The 24290-nt window shown below is 38.8% G+C and overlaps 1 protein-coding gene across 1 annotated transcript in view; it reads right to left on the reverse strand.

Moving 5' to 3' along the window:
• The window catches only part of pex5lb (peroxisomal biogenesis factor 5-like b), a 212914-nt gene extending 194422 nt beyond the window's left edge, over nt 1-18492 (reverse strand). The window contains exons 1-2 of the mRNA XM_084732574.1: nt 18124-18492; nt 3269-3318 (exon numbers count right to left, since the gene is read on the reverse strand). The gene's annotated coding sequence lies outside the window, so the exon portion shown is untranslated. The remainder of the gene's footprint in view (nt 1-3268; nt 3319-18123) is intronic.
• Nucleotides 18493-24290: the final 5798 nt, after the last annotated feature.

Below are 24290 nucleotides of genomic sequence, written 5' to 3' on the forward strand. Positions count from 1 at the left end.
AATAAGAAGAAGCAGCAGTGTTGCATGTATTGTCATGTTGTGGGCTGCGTATCTCTTCCTTCAGGGATGTAGAATATTTGTTTCACAGTTTGAGCAGGATCTTATTTACATGGCTGGGTTGAGTAAAGTGAGTCTTTGAAATGGTACAAAGGTCAGTGGTGAACTGCCAGAGGTTAAAAAAAAAGGTAAGGTTACCCAAAACTGAAAAATAATGTACATTTCAGAATTATACAAAAAGGCCTTTTTCAGGGAACAAGAAATGTGTTAACAACTGAAAGGTGTTCTGCAGCAATGGAGGTTGATCAAGCCTTGAAAGTTGGTGCTACTGATTCCTACAGGCGTCCCAACTTTTCCTGTTTCCTTACAACCGTCTGCATCAAAGTAGTGCTGGAACACACTGTGGTACCACACCCTCATGAGCATTATTTGAACAGTATTGTACTGCAGAAAGTAGTGTGTTGCTATAAAAATGGAAAGAAAAAGGCAATTACCAATGGAAGAGAGACAGACCATCATAACACTTAAAAATATAGGTCTTTCCTACAGAGAAATAGTGAAGAAAGTCAAGGTGTCAGTGAGAACAGGTTCCTTCACCATCAAAAGTCACTCAAAAACTGGACAAACTCTGATAGGAAGAGGTCTGACAGACCCAAAGACACAACAGAATCAGAGGACAAGTTTCTGAGAGTCGACAGCTCGTGTGATCGGCGGCTCACAGGACAACAGCTTCAAGCACAGCTTCATGTGGTCGGAGTAAACAAGTCTCAGTTTCAACTGTGAAGAAAAGACTTCGAGTTGCAGGTTTGACAGGTCGAGTTGCAGCAATAAAGTCATTGTTAAGACGTCAGAATGAAAAAGAGGTTTGTCTGGACCATGAAACACTGCCAGTGGACTACTGAAGACTGGAAGAAGGTGTTATGGACTGATGAATCAGAAATCTTCAGTTCATCACACAGGATTTTTGTACTCCGTCGAGTAGGCGAAAGGATGGTTCCTCAGCGTGTGACATCAACTGTCAAACATGGAGGAGGAGGCGTGGTGGTCTGGAGCTGTTTTGCTGGATCCAGGGTCGGTGACTTGTACAGAGAGAGAGAGGCAACCTGAACCAAAACGGCTACACAGCATTCTGCAGCTCCATGCAGTGACCTCTGGTATGAACAGGTCAGGAATTCATCCTACAGCAAGATAATGACCCAAAACATAAGACCAAGCTGTACCTGAACTACCTTTAGAAAAAAGAAGGAGATGGTAAGCTTGAAAACATGGAGTGGATCAACACAGTCTGCAGACTGAAACCCCATGGAGCTGGTTTGGGATGAACTGGACAGAAGAGTGAAAGCAAAGCAACCAACAAGAGCCACACATTTATGAGAACTTCTGCAGCAGAGTTGGGAAGAACTTTCTGAAGAATATTTGATTTCCATTGTCGAAAAAATGTCACGAGTCTGTTCAGCTGTTCTATCTGTCTGAGGTGGCTACTGATGAGTCAAAAGTTTAGACAACATTTTGGTTTATAAATTAATTACATGATTTCATTTTTAACTTCAATTGTTTATTTGTTCTATGATTTCATTCCAGAGTACAATGAGACATTGAACTGCATAATTTTCAATGATGGAAAGATTGGGGCTTTCTAAAACTTTTGACCAGTAGTGTAAATCTAAATATCTGTGTTTTAATGTCTTGTATCGACTGGCCTCCTGATGGTGCCTGTAGGCCGGGGCGTCATTGTGAACGACAGTTAGTTCTCAATTGACTTATCTGATTGAATAAATGTTGGTTACTGATCAAATATTCATTCTGAGTTTGCTTGTAATTTCTCTGATAATAAATATTAAAGTAGTCGTAGCAGGTTCACAACAATCAGCAGCTTTTATATGTTGGAGAACAAAATGAAGCAGCTGTAAAACAGGTTATCTCTGTATTAGCTAAACTCTCTTCTGATGTTGAGCTAACTTTTCATACTGTGGGGAAAATATTTGACACTGAGCTTTTCTTTTAATATGATATAACACCTCCAGCTGCTACCAGTGTGTTAACCAGGAGGAAGAGGAAGAGAGAGAAGTGAAAATACAGATCTAAGAGGAGACGGAGAGATTCAGGGAGGAGCTAAGCTGTTACTGAACTATAGAAGAGAGAGGAACTTCCATATTCAGCAGAGTTCAATACACAAACCACAAACATTACCTTTATTCAACATGCTGTCACTGCATCATTGTGTGTTTTCTCTCATGTTTCTTTACATTCTAACAGGTATGTTAGATTATGAAGACAATTAAAGGGAATCAAAATCAAAGAATGTCATTTATTTATTGTAACTTTTGCTAAATGTTTTAACAGAGTTCTCATTTCTTTCAGGTGTCAGCTGTGAAGAACTCAGTCCAGTTGAGAAAGAAGAGTCCAGTTTAGAAGACAGCTCTGTTACTCTGTCCTACAGATACTCCAAACTGTCATCTAGTAATTATTTTTTCTGGTATCGACAATATCCAGGAAAACCACCAGAGTTCCTTATTTCTCACTCTCCTTCAGGAGATGTAGGAGTTAAACGAATCTCTGGACTGAAGATTAAAGTGAGTGAAGATAAAACCCAGATGGATCTGCAGATCTCCTCTGCTGCAGTGACAGACTCTGCTGTGTACTACTGTGCTGTGAGGCCCACAGTGACAGGAAACACCAAAACTGTGTACAAAAACACAAGCTGACACACTGACAAGCTGCTGGAAGCCTTTTTTCCACACTGTTGTACTGAACTTTTTACCTCCACTAGAGGGCCACATTATCAAGTAGGCGGTGCTCTACTTCTGCACTGTGTTCAACCATTCTGTCAATAATAACTGCTGCTGTGAAGAGAACAATTCTCACACTGAATGTTGAACATCAGCTAGTTTCTCCTGTTGATTTAAACCTTGTTGTAGAGATGGAACATTGGCTGTGGATTATTCTTGCTGCTCTTTTCTTTGGTAAGATACAAAGCACAACATGTTTGGATTCTTTTCTAAAGATTGATGTCAACTGGAGTTCAGAGCAGAAATCTCTCAACAGTTGAGCTGTTTCTGTCCACAGAGTAACACTGTACACTTGATATTTTCCACTGTCTTCTCCTCTCAGCCTCATGAACAATGTTAGTCTAATGGATTCATTTTATACACTTTTTCCAGGACTAACAGCTGGAGACAAAATCTCTCCTGTAGGAGGTGAAGTCAGTGGAACAGAAGGAGAATCTGTCACACTGAGATGTAACTATGAGACAAGTGACACCACACCTTACCTTTACTGGTACAGACATCATTCTGACCTTCAGGCTCCTCAGTTTATACTCTTGAAAGGAGCAAAATGGAGCACAGCTCAATATATCCCTGATAATCGATATGGATCTGAGACATCAGCCACATCAACTGAACTGTCCATCAGAGACCTAACCCTGGCAGACACAGCTCTCTACTACTGTGCTCTAGAAACACAGTGATACAAAGTGTAGAAGAGGCTGTACAAAAACCTGAACACAGATATCTGACTACTCTTCAAAGAGGAGGGAAGTGGTATTCAAACCACAGCTTCATATCAGATGGATTCTGCTAATTCCTGTTTGATCAGAGTCACTGTGGTTACAGCTGCTAATGAAACACTGTGGGAGGATTCACATGAGCAGCAAATCCACATCAATGACAAACCAACTGGATGATGCTTCAAACACAACATGAAAACTAAGAAATAGAAAGTGACTCACTAAATCTTCTTCGTACTCTGTGGCTCATTAGGCCACAATGAGCTGCTTCCATTGTTCAACATGTTGAGATACACAACAAATACACACTGAAACACTCACCAATAAAACTCTGAATGTAATGGTAATATATTTTTTCATCAAAATCCACAGCAACATTCAGTAAAGTTTAACATCTTTTAACAAAATGTTTCCACCATCTTTGCATCTGACCTCTCATGGCTGCAGAACATCAAAAGATACTAAACTGTCATTTAACTTCAAAAGAAAACCAGTGTAGGAAAGGAGAGAGTCAGTGTTGTTTCTCAACCTTGATGATGTGCAGATGATGAAGGAACCTCACTGACACTGGCTTTGTAGCAGTTATCATACAGGCACCATGGTTTGCCTGGGAGATGACTTAAAGCCAGGATGAGTCTCTCTCCCAGAACTGTGGTTTCGACCAACCTTTATAGGAGTATGCATACATCTCTTTAACATAGAATTGCATAAACAACAGGGCTTCTCTTAGCATATGGTCTCTGTCAATTCCAGAGCATATCTTTCTCCAAACAAAGGAATTACAGATATATTGCCCCCTGTAAACAGGGCCCCTATAAACCTACGACTGAACCCTCTCCTATACCTAATTCACTTCCACCCTTTTAACCTTTAACCTTTTAACATTCCAACATGGTCACACATATACTTAATCTTAACTTCTTCTAAGATACACATCTATACATGCACAGCTAATGGAACAACAGATACTTCATCAGTAAAGTGTGTTGAGTGTAAAGTTGTCAGTCAGAGGAATAACACAGGGCTGTGAATGAGTCGTGTCTCTGTGATCAGGCTCCTCCTTCTAATCCACCAACTTAGTGTTGATGAAGACTAAACAGACAGATCACTGCCTTCTTTATACTTGCTGGAGCTCACAGTTACTCAACACTGCACATATGACGCCTCTGTTCATCTCAGTGTTGCTGGCTGCTGTGTGTCTTGGTATGAACACAACTCTGTTTCTGTGATATCAGTCCAACATGGACTTGATTCTTTAACGGCTCACTGATACTGTTTGTTGCTGTTTTACAGAATGCAGAGCACAAAAAGACAACGTGCTGCAACCAAAAGGAGACGTGACTGCAGCTGAAGGACAGACAGTAACACTTGGCTGTCAATATAACAGCATTTTATCAAATGATTATCTCTTCTGGTACAAACAGGATGGAAACAACAGCCCCAAATTCATCCTGAGTCGTGTTCAGCGTGATGATGGGAACACAGCAGATGAGTTTAAAGAGAGATTTTCATCCACACTGGATTCCACCTCAAAATCAGTTCCTCTGAAGATCCAGAAGCTTCAGCTGTCTGACTCTGCTGTGTACTACTGTGCTCTGCAGCCCACAGTGACAGGAAACACCAAAACTCTGTACAAAAACCTTTGGAGCAAAGACAACAGAAAACTCCACAACATCCACTAGAGGGAGACACACACAAATAAAAATCTATATGATGTTGGAATAAAGTCTACAGTCTTTGTGTTTAAAACAGAACCAACAAATGTTTCAACAACTTAGTGAACAACTGAGAAACATCCAACAAGAAACCAACATCAACAACATCTAGATTCTCTATATTCACAGACATGATTGTAAAGCTTTAGAAATGGAACCACTGACAATATATTCAATCTTAATCACATTTTACCCAACTTTGGTCAGTGTGTCACAAACAACAACACACAGCATGGTGTTAATTAGTGAAGATATATATAATGTGTGAATAAACACACAACATTGACATATTTTCACTATTATTTATTTCAGGACCGTCATGTTTTAGAGCTCCCCTCAAATGTCCCAGATCAGGTCTTCAGGGAGCTCATGTCCTTTTCAGGTGAGCCCAGTTCCATTTAGCTCTCCTGTAATTTCAACCATGCCTGAGAGTACAAACAGCGACAGAGGAGAGAAACTACTGTTCAAAGCACAAAGATTCAGAGTGAAGCTACAGAAGAACTGAGAGCTGAACATAAAGAGACTTTTAAAAACATCTTTCTCTCTGCTCTCCTGCACACACCAGCTCAGTTTCACAACACTTTCTTCTTCTAGGGTGAGAAAAGGAGGCTTGATGTGATTTGGTGGCGGTTGACGAGATGTGACTGCATCCTGCTTGGATGCTCGGCGAGTTTGGCGAGTCAGGCTGGTTTTGGTCCTGCTCCAGAGTGGCTCCATCTCAGGTGCAGCTCAGCGTAGCAAAAGCAGTTATGGAAATGCAAATCGGTGTGACACAGTTTGTCTCAGTGTGGCCAACACAGCAGATCTAAAGCTCCATGTGAGTGTATCTGTCTGTCAGTACCGACTGTACTCATGAATCAAAGACATCAATTCTGTCCTTTACATCCCTCCTCACTTTATTCTCACACTGTGACTTACTGATCTTACAGTACATTCTCCTCCAGTCAGCAGTCAACATGGACAGAGAGACTAATTATCTTACTGTAAACAGCGCGGTCGGCTCCTCCGTGGTCCCTGCTGCACACGGGTTTACAAGCAAATGTGAAGATAAATCCACCTTTTAATATCAAAAGTTTAAAAAGACAAATGCTGAGCTCTCGTCTGGTCGGTCTGCAGGCGTGTGATTTCTTCATGGGTCGCTGCTACAGAGGGCTGAGGTGCAGGAGTGAAAATAAATCCTCTTTTTCATTCTAAAAGTTTGCAACATCCACTCTGAGCTCCTCTTCTGACAATAAAAGAGTCGTCATCAGAGCCACTGTGGTGTTTCTTCCTCCAGAAGCTCCACTCTGCCTCCGACCCTCTCCTGCAGAGCTCCATGACTCTGAGCAACTGTCTGTTGGCTCTGTGTCTCAGCTCCGCCCCGTCCTCTCAGCCCTTAGCAAAGTCCCACAATAGATGTGAATGAAGAAAACTGTGATTGTTGTGGTGTAACACAGAGCTGAAGCCGAGGTTCTCTCATTTTCATGATAGCTGTAAGATTTATCGGGGTTTCTGGGCAGAACTGGAATATGACTTTTATAAGTCTCTTTTCATTCATTTATAATCACATGAGAATGAGAATTGTGTTTGTTACCACAGATGGCTCCTTCTCCATGGAAGGCAGCACGTTTTTACAGAAACCAAGAATGGACAAAACAAATACTGGTTCTAAACGCAGCAAACCTTGGATTTGAGATCTGTTCACTTGCCAGCAAGTGCCTCATAAGAGCTACATGCAAAAAATATATCATAAATTATTGTATTATTCTGTTAACAATGTGGAATCAAGTCTTAATTAAAAACTGAAAACCCTCCGTCCTCCATCTGGAACAAAATGCTGCTACCAGTGTGTTAACCAGGAGGAAGAGGAAGAGAGAGAAGTGAAAATACAGATCTAAGAGGAGACGGAGAGATTCAGGGAGGAGCTAAGCTGTTACTGAACTATAGAAGAGAGAGGAACTTCCATATTCAGCAGAGTTCAATACACAAACCACAAACATTACCTTTATTCAACATGCTGTCACTGCATCATTGTGTGTTTTCTCTGCTCTTTGTCATGATTCTAACAGGTAATGTACATCTTATATTTTGAAATAAAAAGAATTCACTTTTTTTATGAATGTCATTCAATACTTGAGTGTTTGGTCAAACAGTTTAAATCTCTTCTTTCAGGTGTCAGCTGTGAAGAACTCAGTCCAGTTGAGAAAGAAGAGTCCAGTTTAGAAGACAGCTCTGTTACTCTGTCCTACAGATACTCAAAAGGTGCTGCTAATTATTTCTTCTGGTATCGACAATATCCAGGAAAACCACCAGAGCTCCTCATCTCACACTCTCCTTCAGGAGATGTAGGAGATGAACGAATCTCTGGACTGAAGATTAAAGTGAGTGAAGATAAAACCCAGATGGATCTGCAGATCTCCTCTGCTGCAGTGACAGACTCTGCTGTGTACTACTGTGCTGTGAGGCCCACAGTGACAGGAAACACCAAAACTCTGTACAAAAACACAAGCTGACACACTGACAAGCTGCTGGAAGCCTTTTTTCCACACTGTTGTACTGAACTTTTTACCTCCACTAGAGGGCCACATTATCAAGTAGGCGGTGCTCTACTTCTGCACTGTGTTCAACCATTCTGTCAATAATAACTGCTGCTGTGAAGAGAACAATTCTCACACTGAATGTTGAACATCAGCTAGTTTCTCCTGTTGATTTAAACCTTGTTGTAGAGATGGAACATTGGCTGTGGATTATTCTTGCTGCTCTTTTCTTTGGTAAGATACAAAGCACAACATGTTTTATCTGCAGACACTTTAACATGTTACTGAGACTCACATCAATTCTAATTATTTCTGTCAGCATTAATTAACATGTAAAAATAAATGATATGGTTCAATCTGATTATGTCCTGACTCTCTGGATAGGTAACTCTTTAAATCTACTGATTGATCTCCTTTAATCAATCATCTTTATTGATTCATCTCTTCCTCTGCATGTTCTCTTCTTCCACAGAGTGTAAAGGAGAAGACAGAGTGATCCAGCCAACAGGAGATGTCATTGTTACTGAAGGACAGACAGTTACACTTGACTGTACATTTCAGACCACAAATCCAACTTTGTTCTGGTACAAACAAGAAGTAAATGATTTCCCAAAGTACATGCTGAAGTGTTTCTCAGGAACAGTAGAAAATGCTCCAGAGTTCCAGAAAGACAGATTTAATGCTTCAATCAAGAACAAATCAGTTCCTCTGAAGATCCAGAAGCTTCAGCTGTCTGACTCTGCTGTGTACTACTGTGCTCTGCAGCCCACAGTGACAGGAAACACCAAAACTCTGTACAAAAACCTTTGGAGCAAAGACAACAGAAAACTCCACAACATCCACTAGAGGGAGACACACACTGTTAAACTTCATTGGGACGTGATGACACTACTTTCTTTGTCGTGGTGGGAAGAACGACAGAAAATGAAATGTTCAGTCCAAACTCCTCAGCAGAAACTTAGACCACATTCCACTGTCAAACATCTCTGACTGGTGCTTAACATACTGATCCTGATCATCCTTCATATTTTTGATCCTTTATAAATAAGAAATAAAATAAATGAGCTGAATAAAGTTCATTTTTACAGCCTGACTTTACTTTGAGTGACACGCCGTGATGACAGATGTGTCACATGAGCAGGAGGCAGAATGTCAGTGAGACCTGTCAGCAGCACTGAACTGTATTTATATTTTCTAGTCTTCCAACCAATCAAAGTGTTTGACAACACATCACATTCACACATTCATACACTAATGGCAGCGTCTGTCCTTTAAGGAGCCCCTCCTCAGAAACTAACCACTCACACACTCACAGTCTGATTTCTGTGCCTTCAGGGATACTTTGCACACACGCTTTGAAGAAGTTGATCTTAGTAGCTCTTCAGGCATCTTACTGCCAAACTGGATGTAACTTATTACAATGACTCCTGCCATGTTCCTTGTCAGGAAGTCTTTTCTGCTACTGACTACATACGACCGTCAGTATCTGAAGCTGTCACTTTCCTAAATGTCAACATATTTTGTTCTGGTCTGGATAAGTATGTTTTTTAAAGGATGCTCTTCAGATTTTAGAGGTGTTTGTTCATTTTAAGCCTTTTAATCCACACATTTTAAGTCATGTACTTTTGGGGGGACAGTGGGACTGATTCTCCTCATTTTCAAACATTTTCCATACTTTAAGAAACAGAGCACTAAGAGAGGCAGATCTGTCTGATGATCAGCGTATATCTAATGTCAAGAGACAAGAAGAAGTGGAATTTCTTCACCATCCTGCAATTCTTTTAATCTCGCTGCCACAAACAAGTGAGTCCAGTAAAGTGGGTCATCTGTTTTCTTTCCCTCTGCTCCACTACGTGTCTGCTACACCTTTGATGAAACACAAGAGGAGAGAAACGTGACCATCTGGGTTTCCTCCTCAAGCCAATGGTAGGAGAGACACTGCACTGATTTCCTGAGTTATTTAGATTTCGACTTGTTTTGGGCTTTTTTGGCCCAGTAGGGGTGATCGCTGACCTGAACAATGATTGGGTGAACACTTCAATGATTCAAATATCCAATCTGTAAAAGGACAGCATGATGTCAAGGTTCTTGTGACACAGGTCTGAAGTACTTTTAATGTGGTTGTCACGTGTTACTGAATAGATCTGATTAAAGACGTAGCTCAGACAGGACTTTCACATGTGCTGTCAGGTGTCAATCACTGTCACATTAATAGCGACTTCTTGCTGGATGTCATTTAGTGAATAACAGCAGCTCAGCAGAGACAAACACACTGTTTGTCAGAGTTGTGAGAGGAAGGAGGAGGGATTAAGGGAGGAGCAAAACTGTGACTCAAGTACAGAAAAGATAAACTTTCATACAAACACAGACAGACTGTCTTTATCTTTAAGATGCCGTCAGTGAACTTCAGTCTGTTTGTGTTTCTGATCACAGTAAGAGGTAGGTGAGATCCAGGGTGGTAAAAAGGGTTAAAAAAAAAAAAAGAAAGAAAGAAAAAATCAATTTTTAAAATCTTTTGATCATCATAAATTTTGTTAATCACCATCCATTATCTTCTTACTTTTTCGTGCCAAATAGCAGAAAATGCTGTTCTGAGCATCTCAGGTGTGGAGCTTCACCGCTTCTCAATGTTTATTATTAAATTAAACTGAATATCTTTGAGCTTTAGACTCACAAAACCAGAAATTTAAAGACGTCGCCTTGGACTCTGTCCTGGATTAAACATGACAATTAGCTTTAGCCTTTGTTGTTATTTGATAACTACTGATGACCTTCTGATTCTGTGTCTGATAATAAATCAAACTATTTGTATGGGATCAAACAGGACCTGACTTTGTGCAGGTAGATGTCTGTGCCACTAGCCTGGTCAGGCAAATGAAAAAAGAAAGAAAAGACAAAATACAAAACAAACATTAATGTTGAACCCTGATATCACTAACATCAAACATGAAGTTACAGACTTCTCTCTTCCTTCAGGTGTCAGCTGTCAACAACTGACTGCAGTCAAGAAAGAAGAGTCCAGTTTAGAAGACAGCTCTGTTACTCTGTCCTACAGATACTCCAAACTGTCACCTACTGATTATTTCTTCTGGTATCGACAAGATCCAGGAAAACCACCAGAGTTCCTCCTTTCCATCTCAGGGAGTAACATTAGAAACACAGCAGAATCTCTGAAATCAGACAGAAGGTTTTCTACTGATCTGACTGAAGAAAAACATCGAGTGGATCTGCAGATCTCCTCTGCTGCAGTGACAGACTCTGCTGTGTACTACTGTGCTGTGAGGCCCACAGTGACAGGAAACACCAAAACTCTGTACAAAAACACAAGCTGACACACTGACAAGCTGCTGGAAGCCTTTTTTCCACACTGTTGTACTGAACTTTTTACCTCCACTAGAGGGCCACATTATCAAGTAGGCGGTGCTCTACTTCTGCACTGTGTTCAACCATTCTGTCAATAATAACTGCTGCTGTGAAGAGAACAATTCTCACACTGAATGTTGAACATCAGCTAGTTTCTCCTGTTGATTTAAACCTTGTTGTAGAGATGGAACATTGGCTGTGGATTATTCTTGCTGCTCTTTTCTTTGGTAAGATACAAAGCACAACATGTTTTATCTGAAGACACTTTAACATGTTACTGAGATTCACATCAATTCTAATTATTTCTGTCAGCATTAATTAACATGTAAAAATAAATGATATGTTTCAATCTGATTATGTCCTGTCATCTTTATTGATTCATCTCTTCCTCTGCATGTTCTCTTCTTCCACAGAGTGTAAAGGACAAGACAGAGTGATCCAGCCAACAGGAGATGTCATTGTTACTGAAGGACAGACAGTTACACTTGACTGTACATTTCAGACCGGTGACACTTTGTTCTGGTACAAACAAGAAATCAGTGGTTTTCCAAAGTTCATGCTGAAATGTTTCTCAGGAACAGTAGAAAAGGCTCCAGAGTTCCAGAAAGACAGATTTAATGCTTCAATCAAGAACAAATCAGTTCCTCTGAAGATCCAGAAGCTTCAGCTGTCTGACTCTGCTGTGTACTACTGTGCTCTGCAGCCCACAGTGACAGGAAACACCAAAACTCTGTACAAAAACCTTTGGAGCAAAGACAACAGAAAACTCCACAACATCCACTAGAGGGAGACACACACAAATAAAAATCTATATGATGTTGTAATAAAGTCTACAGTCTTTGTGTTTAAAACAGAACCAACAAATGTTTGAACAACTTAGTGAACAACTGAGAAACATCCAACAAGAAACCAACATCAACAACATCCGTCTCTCCACTGCTGGATTATAAAAGCTGATATTTTGTCCCAGAGAACACATGACAGGACATATAATGATCACTAATTACTTTAATGGACAAACAACATGTTTCTCTGTATGTTGACTGTGCTGCTCAGTGATTGTCTGGATGAAACAGAGAAATGTTCATCTGATATCAGTTTGTCAGAATCTTCCATTAGCATGATCCAGCTTAGTCTGGAGAAGGTGTGAAGAAAATATGATTTATTATTGTCAATAATAATGATCATTCATGTAATTCCATATGTATGATGAAGCCCAGTGCTGGACTTGAATATCCTTTGAATTAATGTAATGAATGTTTTGACATTTTTATTTTTCACGTAAAGCTGCTGTTGCATTCCCAGCTTTCCATGAAGAGGGAATGTCTCTGATCTGCATCTTCTGGATAAAATCCATGTTCATAATGTGGGTCATTAAATGAATTGTGATTGGTCAGTCCAATTAAATGATAAAAATAAAGTGAAATTGATCTCAGCATCCAGCAGTGAGCTCCATTTCTTTTCATTTCTGCAGAGCCACTCAGTGTTCATCTCTTGCTGTTCTCACGTCACTGTTGATTGACTCTTTCCCCACCATTGATGAGATACTATCTCGCCACTCGAGTCACAACATTTCCCTGATAATGACAAGATATTCCATCAACTGCTGTTTTCACTGTGAGGTGGCAGGAGATGCTGTGACAAAACGGTGTAACTCTAAGACAAAAGGAACCATTGGACTTGAGCAGCACAAGAACATGAAGGTGTTATCTAGCATGAGAACGTCGGTGCCCAGCTGCAGATCGGTGGGTCAGACGGCATCATGATCTGGCCACAGAGCCCGGCTACAGAGCGCGGCTGCTCGTGCTAAAGCCCCCAGACCTTCATAGAAGCCGAGGCACAGCTAGGCTGCTCACACTGCAGCTGGATCAGAGTGCCATGATCCAGACCCAGAACAGGACGACTCACACTTCAGTCCCCAGACCTCCACAGCAGCCGTGATACAGCACGGCACAAACAACGTGATCTACACTGGTTACAGTGATGTCACACACGTAATATGAAGTGACAAAAAAATGAAAATAAAAATGTGAAGTGGACATTCTACTAAAAAATGTCTTTCACAAAAATACTGTTTTCTCCATTTTTTTGTCTGAAAAGTGGATTTTTTTTGTTGAAACCAACCAACATTCAAGAGCTCATGAAGAAAAAAACAAGAATGAAGCTCAAACAAAACTTTCTGTGTGTCTGAAACTAAAAGATTTGTATTTTTCTTTTGATACACTGCCTGGCCTCAACAAAAGTCCCCACCTGGATTTAACCAATCAAACAGGTCGGATCCTTCCATTGGATAATTACTGCAGTGATCAATATGTTTCAGCTGACAATAAATTATTGAACTCTGATGCAGTGAGCAGCTTCTCATTTCTAAAACAACCATGTCAGAAGACGTATCCTGTGATCGAGGAAAAGATGTTCCTCTGTTTCAGAAGAGTCAAATTATTGACCTGCATCAAACAAAAAGAACAACTGAGGAGATCGATGAAACTACTAAAACTGGTTAAGAACTGTCCAACACATTATTAAAACCTGGAAGGATACTGGAGAACCATCATCTTCAAGGAAGAAATGTGGTCAGAAAAAAATCTTGAATGATCAATTAATCTTTAGTGATCAGAGATCATTTAAACATTTGATGAAATCAAATTATAAAAACAGTAGAAGTCACAGCTGTGTTTAATAGTGAAAGAAAGAACGTTTCCACACAGACGATGTGAAGAGACCTGAAGGGATTGAGACTAAACAGCCGTGTAGCCTTAAGAAAATCACTTATCAATGAGGCTGATCAGAAAAAAGACTTCAGTTTGCCAGTGAGCATAAAGATTGGACTGTGGATCGATGGAAAAAGGTCATGTGGTCTGATGAGTCCAGATTTACCCTGTTCCAGAGTGATGGGGGCATCAGGGTAAGAAGAGAGGCAGATGAAGTGATGCTCCCATCATGCCTAGTGTCTACAGTACCAGCCTGTGGGGGCGGAGTTATGATCTGGGGTCGCTTCAGTTGTTCAGGTCGAGGTTCAGCAACGTTATGATGTCAGTTCACTTCCTGAATATATTGAATAAACAGGTTTTTACATCAATGGATTTTTTCTTCCCTGATGACTCGGACATATTCCAAGATGACAATGTCAGGATTCATGGGGCTCAAAGACTGAAGGAGCTTCAGGGAGCCTGAGACATCATTGTCTCACATGGACTGTCCACCAGAGTCCAGACCTGAACCCCACTGAGAGTCTTTGGGATCTGCCTTTAGACAGTGGTCCAACTCTCCATCATCAATACAAGATGTGAGTGAAAAATTAATGCAACTCTGGACAGAAATAAATGTTGTGACATTGAATAAGTTTATTGAAATGATGCCATGGTGAATGTGTGCTGTAATCAAAGATAGAGGCGGTCCGTTGAAATATTAGTGAGCGATTAGTTAGCAGGTCTGACTTCACGATTCAACTTTCCACGTTGGTCTCGTCACTTGAGGATGCAGACAGTCGGAGTGACGAGGGGGAACCAAAGGGATCAAATCAATGTGGTGTTGTGGACTTACAGTCTCAGTGTCTGAGAACATCAGACCAAAATCAGTCACAGCATTGACTGAGAAGGAGTCAAAGTCATCGACCACAAGTCATCCAACACCTGAACAAAGACAAGTGAAGATATTAAGACATGACGGCTTCTGATGACTGATAGTATGAAGATAATTTCATGTAGAAAATATTAATATTAGTATTTCTCCACTGTAATTAAAGGAACTATAAAATGTTCTCCATGTTCCCAGAATAAAGACTAAACCTTCAGGTGATGGAGCTTCCTTCTACTGCGACCTGCCTCGGTCTCACAATGATGTGAAGAACTGAAACTGAACATTCAGCAAACATTTCTCTGAGGCAGAAATCATCATCATCACTGGCTGAGCTGAACTTTGGTAGGCAGAGAATCTCTAAAAAGGTTTTTCTGTGGCTCCACCCACTGACATTTAACTCAACCAATGAGATTATTTGTGTCTCCAGAGCAGAAATGTTTGAGGAAGTAAAAGCACAATCATGTTGATGTTGAGGAGAAGAGCTGTGCAGCAGAGAGGCTGTTTAGTTTGTTCATTCTACTGCAGTGGAAGAACATTGATCATCTGCTGTCTGTTTGACTTGAACAACTCCAGAGACATGTTGCTTTACCTCTTTTTACTTTTCTCTCTCTTTATAGGTGAGTGTTAGAACACAGATCAAAGTCTCATTTCAGCTGCTGGATTAACCAGATATTTGCTCTACATTTCATAACTAGAGGTTTATCTGTGTAAGGTAACAATTTCCATGAGACAAAAAGACATTTGCTTTATTGAATGAATCTCAAAATGATGAAAGATGAAAGAAAAAGTCCAGAACCTCCGTTGAGTCTCTTGATGTTTGAATCTCTTGCAGACTAACTGACATGAATAATCCTCATTTTGCAGCCCTGGTTTCCATGAACAGCATAAATCCAGAAAGAACTGAAGAACATGTTGAAGAGGGAAGAAACATCAACCTGACCTGTAAATATGACGGTGCTATCTACAGTATCCAGTGGTACCGACAGAACCAGAGATCCAGACCAGAGTTCCTGCTCTCCATCACAGAGGGAGGATCGATTCATCCAACTGTTTCTGATTTCTCAGCTCACATTAAGAAAACAGAGAAACGTGTCGATCTGGAGATCATCTCAGCTAAAGTGACAGACTCTGCTGTGTACTACTGTGCTCTGCAGCCCACAGTGACAGGAAACACCAAAACTCTGTACAAAAACCTTTGGAGCAAAGACAACAGAAAACTCCACAACATCCACTAGAGGGAGACACACACTGTTACACTTCAGTAGGATGTGATGATCCAGTCTAGATTCTTGTCAGTCCTGAGACACAGTTGTGATGAAGAGCTTCAGAAATGAAGATAATTTGATATATGAGTCTCCTCCTACTGACTGCAGAGCTGCTTCATGTCAGAGAACTGTTTGATTCCTGCTGTGAACATCAGACCAAACACAACTCACAAAACTTATTCATACTGAACATTCAATCACAGCATTTCACCTCTGTAAACATGGAGAAACTCACTGCACTTTTGTTCTTTTCAACTCTTGTAGGTTTGTATGTTTTTGTCGATGTTTTTCAAATGATGGATTTCTCACTTTGGATCAGAACTCTAAATATATCATGTTGTTTCCCTCACTAGGTAACACCTTGGAAGATGATATTACTGCCAGCAGAACTGAAGTGTTTTCATCAGAGGGTCACAGTGTTACTCTGTCCTGTCACTATTCAGTTAAAGCTAATAATCTACAGTGGTATCGACAGGATCCTGGATCAGCTCCTCAGTTCCTTCTACTGATCACTGATGCAAAACAGCCTTCAGTGTCGACAGCAACACGTCCAAACCCTCGACTGACTCCTGAACTGAATGAAGAGAGAAATCGAGTGGATCTGCAGATCTCCTCTGCTGCAGTGACAGACTCTGCTGTGTACTACTGTGCTGTGAGGCCCACAGTGACAGGAAACACCAAAACTCTGTACAAAAACACAAGCTGACACACTGACAAGCTGCTGGAAGCCTTTTTTCCACACTGTTGTACTGAACTTTTTACCTCCACTAGAGGGCCACATTATCAAGTAGGCGGTGCTCTACTTCTGTACTGTGTTCAACCATTCTGTCAATAATAACTGCTGCTGTGAAGAGAACAATTCTCACACTGAATGTTGAACATCAGCTAGTTTCTCCTGTTGATTTAAACCTTGTTGTAGAGATGGAACATTGGCTGTGGATTATTCTTGCTGCTCTTTTCTTTGGTAAGATACAAAGCACAACATGTTTTATCTGCAGACACTTTAACATGTTACTGAGATTCACATCAATTCTAATTATTTCTGTCAGCATTAATTAACATGTAAAAGTATATTACATATTTCAATCTGATTATGTCCTGACTCTCTGGATAGGTAACTCTTTAAACCTACTGATTGATCTCCTTTAATCAATCATCTTTATTGATTCATCTCTTCCTCTGCATGTTCTCTTCTTCCACAGAGTGTAAAGGACAAGACAGAGTGATCCAGCCAACAGGAGATGTCATTGTTACTGAAGGACAGACAGTTACACTTGACTGTACATTTCAGACCGATGACAAATTCCCATATTTGTTCTGGTACAAAAAAGAAATCAATGATTTTCCAAAGTTCATGCTGAAATGTTTCTCAGAAACAGTAGAAAAGGCTCCAGAGTTCCAGAAAGACAGATTTAATGCTTCAATCAAGAACAAATCAGTTCCTCTGAAGATCCAGAAGCTTCAGCTGTCTGACTCTGCTGTGTACTACTGTGCTCTGCAGCCCACAGTGACAGGAAACACCAAAACTCTGTACAAAAACCTTTGGAGCAAAGACAACAGAAAACTCCACAACATCCACTAGAGGGAGACACACACTGTTAAACTTCAGTCTAGATTCTCTTCACTGTCTGTCAGGATTGAGACGTAAACATTTAGAAAAGAAAACATCGACAAATTATTAATTTCAAATTCTATTTCACCAACATAAATATGGCAACACTCAACAAAATGTTCCAGTCTAGATTCTTTGTACTTTCAGAATAAATTATGATGTAAGCTTTAGACTTTACAAAACACACTTAATTTCATCATAGTAAGTTACTCCAATCAAACTATGGAAACACTTTTCAACCTTTTTCAAACTACTACTCCTTCCTACTTACTGCAAGAAAAAACAGTGACCGGTGTGGACAGATGAAGCTTCAGCATCTTGTTTTCAGAGCACAGACAGATCCAGATCCAGATCCAGCAGATCCAAAGTTTTTAATCAGTTATTAAACAGGTAGTTAGTAACTGTATTGTAATCTATTTTTAAAGTAAACAGAAACAAACCACTTCAGTGTAAAATAAATGTAAACTGCACTTTCCTGAAGCTTTACCACAAAACCACAACACAAGCCACAGACCAACAACGTTCATGTTTGTACAAGAAATAAAAGAGCAGCGTTGATTTTTCTTACCTGACAGGTGAAGCTAACTAGCTTCTTGTTAGCAGGTTGAGTTAACTTAAGCTAGCTAACATGCGTCACATTTCTGGCGCCAAAACAACTTAAAAACAGTTTACAACCAAAAACGCCGCAGAAATGTTTAGATGTAAAAGCCGAAAATGTCCAAATCCTCCGTGTTTCTGTGAGTCTCTCAGCAAATTTAACCTCAACGTCACAAAAAAAAAAAAACGACCAAACCTCCGCCGTGAAATCAACAACTGTCCGATAATATTCCTCGTTTTCCTCCTTTTTCTTCACCTCTCGGTAAAATCCCAACAACGTATTTCTTCACCGTCGACCTCCTCTTCCTCCTCCTCTTCCTCCTCCTCTTCCTCGGCTCCTTCCTCATCTCTGAACTGAAAGCCGGTGTGGTGACTGACAGGTGGGGACGCTGGTCGTGTCTAGAAGGGAACCCTAGGTCTGCGAAACTCTCGCGAGATTTGGAGGCGCTGTTTCTTCATTCTGAATGTTATAGAAACTCATTATATTTTATAATGTAACTGTGGCTGCGGTACAAAGAGGAACAAAACCAGCCGGTCAGAGTCGGAGAAGGATCAGGTTCTGGGTTGAAAAGAAACTTTTGAGAGATCTTTCGCGGGTCTGGGGTTCCCTTCTATACACGACTGTTGACGCTGGCGACGCGTTCCGTTCTCGTGATTGAATCAACCAATCACATCTCGTAAAGCCTTCTTACTGTAATAATAATCTAATCCAGTGTTTTTGTGTTTTTGTTTTGTTTTTTTAAACATGTATTTAGATGTTTGTTTATTTAAATGTACTTATTTCTCTGAACACCATTGGCTGAGCAGATAAAATGTTTGTATATGTGAATTTTTTTTTTTATTAAGTTTTTTTTTTTTACTTTTGTAGTAGACAGATAATGTTAAACAAATAAATACAAGAAATAATAATGTTAAAAATGATGATTCCTTAGTTGTTTTTGATTCCGTCTGTTTCTTTATCTCATGGTTTGCTATTTGCATAGTATTTTATAATTATTTATCTATTTACCTGAGATTTGTTGTTATTATTGTTGTTGTTGTTGTTATTGTTACATGAATAGGAATAAAAAATAAAGATAGCAGCTGGCCAAAGAACTGTGTGACTAATGGACATGAATATATACAAACTATCAATAAATCAATCAGTGTGTGTCTATCAATAAATATTAATGTTGATATTGATGATTCTGTTAAAATGTATTAATGCCATTAGTCATATTTGTACTGTTGTTGTTGTTATTGAATGTAGCCATCATCATCATCATCATCATCATCATCATCATCATCATCATTGTTTTACATTTTTATTGGTTTCTAAGGTTCAGTGAAAATAAAGTTAATCAACATGTGTAAGTTAATAAAGTGAATATATTTGTGATATTATTATTTGTGTATATTATTAATGTTATTAATAAATAACTGTCAGATTAAAGACAGTACACTGGTTCAGCTAGATCCAGTCTTCTGCTATTCAAAAGTGAATTTTAGGAAAGAAAATCTGAAATATTTGATGGTAATTGTTTGTTATTTATTGTTTAATTTTGGATCAACATCAATTATTCCATCCATATAAAAATAAACAGTGAATCTATATTCAGCATAATGAACTAATGTTTAATCACACTAAAGTACATTTCTGTCATTAAACGACAGATAATCGATTATTTGACATGTGAAACACTAAATTCAAAATCTGCTCCTACAAGCTGAAGACGTTCTGAGCAGCAAACTTTTTATCTTCTGCATCCAAAAGAGAAAAACAAGCAGCTGTTAACGTCATATGGCAGGAATATCTTCATCATCTTCATCATCATCCAGTTCCTGAGAAAAGCCACAAGGTGGCGCCGAAGTCACATCAAAAGACCAAACCAGGATCCTGCAGTGCAGCAGAGACCAGCTTCTGACGTCATCATTTATCACAGTTCACAGTAGCATCACAATATTAAAGTAATGTAGTCTGATTACTTTCCTCAAAAGGATTACTTAATTAATTAATCTTGTGAATTAAAAAGTGAGTTCAAACATGAAAACAGGTGAAGAACACAGACGTATGTTTTCAGTTTTATATTTTAATGCTGCTTTAATAAACATCAGGTACCTTCACATATATTTGTTCAGATTGTTATTGTCATATTATCACTACATTTTGCAGTAGAATGTATATATTTTTACATACTTCTTTTTTATTCTTACATTATTTTGTCTGACAGAATGAGAAAAAAAGACCAAAAAAGAAAAAAAAGAAAAAGAAAATGCAGAAATAAACATGTGTTATGTGTCTTATTAATTATTAGTGATTAACTGATTGTTTGTGTTTTCAACTATTGTTTCATGAAAACACACGAATCATCATCCCTAGTTTGAAGACGTGACATCAACGGTTAAAAGCAACTTAAACTTTGAGTAGTTTCTACAATCAATACTCAGGTATATTTCTAATTCCAGTACTTTTACTTGTAATTAAGTAATAATTTCGCAATGTAACAGTACTTGTACTTAAGTACAGATTTTCAGTACTCTTAATATTTCATTAAAATATGACTCAATTACAAGTAAAACTACTGCTGTTAAAAACACAAAATTTCACAGTATTCTTATCAGAAACTACTCAGAGTATTAGTTACTTTTTAACAGTTGATATTATTAACAGCAGCCGCTTCTGTTTCTGTTCAGTCTAAATTACTTCAAACTCTGCAGATGAGAAGTTTGAAGATGAATTCAAACTGCACTCAGTAGTGCATTATGATTTTAAAAGTAACTAAGTAGATTACACGGTGTAATGCAGTCGTCCCCAAACTTTTACTGGCATGTCCTGTTCTCACTGTCCCACCCCACAATTATTATTATTATCAAACTGTCAAAATAATGGTGAAAGCAGCTCATAAAAACGAACTGAAGGCGAATTTTAGTGAAATAAAACTGTAATGTATACTTAAGTACAAGTAAGAGTACAGACTTGGAAATGTACTCATAGAAGTACAAGTATCACAAAATATGTCTGTGAAGATTCTCAGTCATGGTGGTACGTAGTACCATGAAAGTACCAAATAAATAAATAAATAAAACTCCATTACAGTAATCTGAATATTGGTAATTAGTTACTTCCAGCTCTTATAATGACCTTTATGCTAACAGTTTGTCTGTATCAGATGTTCAGGTCCTGACATGTTTTATGTCATTTAAAAAGTCCAACCTGGTCAAATTTTCATTTCATTATTACTCCTTTTTTTACTTGACATAACCAAAATCTATTTACAGAAAAAGTATAAACTCATCTTTTTTTATTTCCAGAAGAATGACGTTTCTTCATCACGTGATAGAAATGACCTGTTGACTTGTGTGTAACAGTTCATGAAAGAGGCCACTGGATGGCGCTGGTGTCACATCAAAAACCAAAAGCAAAGTGTTCGCTGCTCCACCTACTGGACAGACGAGTCCCGTTTCCTCCTGCAGACCTGATCTGAATCCAGCAGCAAACACTGCAGCTGCAACTCTCAGCTTCTGACCAGATCATCACCAAGGTTTCACTTCAGGATGAAGTTTGCATCTTCATCGTCAAATAAAAGTGACACCTGATGTTACACACCAGGAAATTATTAACCTGACAGAAATTATTGAGAAGAGCAGAATCAAACCTTTATGAAGGACAGGAATAAAAATAATAAAGAAATAACAAATGACAGAGTCTATGACAGTGTTTCTCAGTCCTGGTCCTCAGACTCACTGTCCTGCATGTTTGAGATGTTTCTCTGCTCCAACACACCTGATTCACATGATCAGGTTGTTGTCAGGCTTCATGATCAGCTGATCATTTGAATCAGGTGTGTTGGAGCAGAGAAACATCTCAAACATGCAGGACAGTGAGTCTGAAGACCAGGACTGAGAAAGAGAGGATCTTACTGACTGATGAGTCACTGACTGAAGTCACATGAAACCAGACGGTTTTAAATGTTTCTCAACAGTTCGTTCACTGTTGTTTGATGAGTTTAGCATTTTAACATCTGACAGTAAATCCATTAAAAAGTGTCCTCATATAAGAACTCAGGACGGATGAGCAGCTTTTCTTTCATGTGCACATTGTTCATCTAGTTAGGAAGCTCAGAGTGACGGACAGATTTTATTATTTTCTTTACTTTAAATGCTAATAAAAAAAAAAACTTGTAGAAGCTGCTGTTCAGTCTGTGATTGATCATGGTGACATATTATATATATATATATATATATATATATATATATATATATATATATATATATATATATATATATATAAACTGTACTGTATGTTTGCATGCAGCCTCCTCCATCTTCTGTAGCCTTGATTCAGTGAATCATGTCTCTGTTTCAAAGTCCGTCACTCACCACTACATTCTTTATGATGTGGCGGGTTGGACGTCACTGACGACCTGCAGACCACAGCGCTGCTATATTTTTATCTATAAAGTGACACTGAGTAAACGTCCAGCCTCTCTCTGTACCCTCCTCTGTTACCAGCTGGATCATTTTTAATGAACAGATCTAGAAAAAAAAATCATTTTCTCCTCTGCACCAGATCAGATCAGATCAGAAATATCTAAAAGGAGATACAGCTCACCATCCACTGATGAATTTAAAGGCATCATAAGGATGTGATGATCGAGACGTGTTTGTGTTTGGATATTTGTTCCTGTTTCATTGTGTACTTTTGTAAATCATGTTGTATTTGTTGCATCTTAATATGTTGTGATCTTGTTTAGCTGCTGCTTTGGTCTGATCTCTCTTGTAAAAGACATATTTGATTTCAACGAGGCTGATAAAATAAATTTGAATTAAATTAATTTAAAAGATGATTTAATATGTTTGTCTCATTATTTTCTTTTGGGTTCCTGAAAGTTGTGAAACACTTTCAGCTGCAGGTTTTTTTTTTCCACCACGTGTTGGAAACATTCTGAGGTTCTCGTTTTTTTCTTTTTCTCTGTTTGTCGACGGATGTTTGTCAGATTCTGACCTCAAAGCTTCTCGCTGCTGCAGCCTCGTTTCTTTCTTCCTCTGTTTTTAACCTCTTGCACATCTTGCTGCTGACTTCCTGTCAGCGGTGAAGCTGCAGAAAACAACAAACAAAACCAACAAACAAACAAGTTTCCACCACCGTTAACACAGAGTCAGGAGGTTAGTGTCACAGCAGGTCACCTTCATCATGAAGATGGTGATGATGATGATTTTTATCTCTTCAGACAACCAAACGTACAGAAAAGATACGGTGATGTCATACTGGACAAATGCAAAAATAATGTAACATAATCATGTGAAATCATGACTGATGGCTTTCATTTATATTTTTCTCTAATGGTGCATTTTTCTAAATAAAGTATCATCAAACTAACATACAGAAAACAGGTGCAGGTGACACTGCAGAAGTAACTAAGTACAACTGAAGAACTTGAGTTCAGGTATCTGTACTTTTATTCCCTACATTTTAACATAAACATGTGAACTTCCTACTCAAAAAATCAAAACCAGCTCTTTACTTTAGTTCTAATGCATTGGAGGGGAATTATGGATTATTTTTATTTTGTGTCACGGTTCCTGTGACAGTAACAAACACAAGAGACGATTCCCTGATGTGTCTGTCAGTGTCTGTCAGTGTCTGACACACACAACAGACGTACCAAGACAAAACAAAGTGAAAAATGATGTAACAAGACGAAAAAGACAAAAAGACGTAGTAATAATAATAATAATAATAATAATAATAATAATAATAATAATAATAATAATAACTTTATTTGTATAACACTTTTCATACAAAAAGAATTGTAGCACAAAGTGCTTTATAATCATAGATAAAGAAACTTACTATTAGTTTGTTATCACTTGTATTATTTTTGTTGTTTTCTGTTTTCTGTATTTGTGAGTTCTTGGTAACTTTGTGGAGATTTTATTCAGGTGGAGGCTTCAAATACATCCTCTGGAGTTTGTTTTCCTCTCTGTACTGAATATCATTTGTCATTTTTGCCTTTTTTGTGTTTTAAATGAAAAATAAAACTATAAAGTGTATAAACTATAAAGAATGAGATTGTGATACTCTTTAAGATGTGATCATGTTCGACCTGCTGTAGTTGATGTTGCACTAGTGACTAACAGTAGGAGTTGTAGTGACAG

The sequence above is a fragment of the Lutjanus erythropterus genome, chromosome 12, assembly GCF_056507025.1.
Source record: "Lutjanus erythropterus isolate fLutEry1 chromosome 12, fLutEry1.hap2, whole genome shotgun sequence".
NCBI classification, from domain to species: Eukaryota; Metazoa; Chordata; class Actinopteri; order Lutjaniformes; family Lutjanidae; genus Lutjanus; species Lutjanus erythropterus.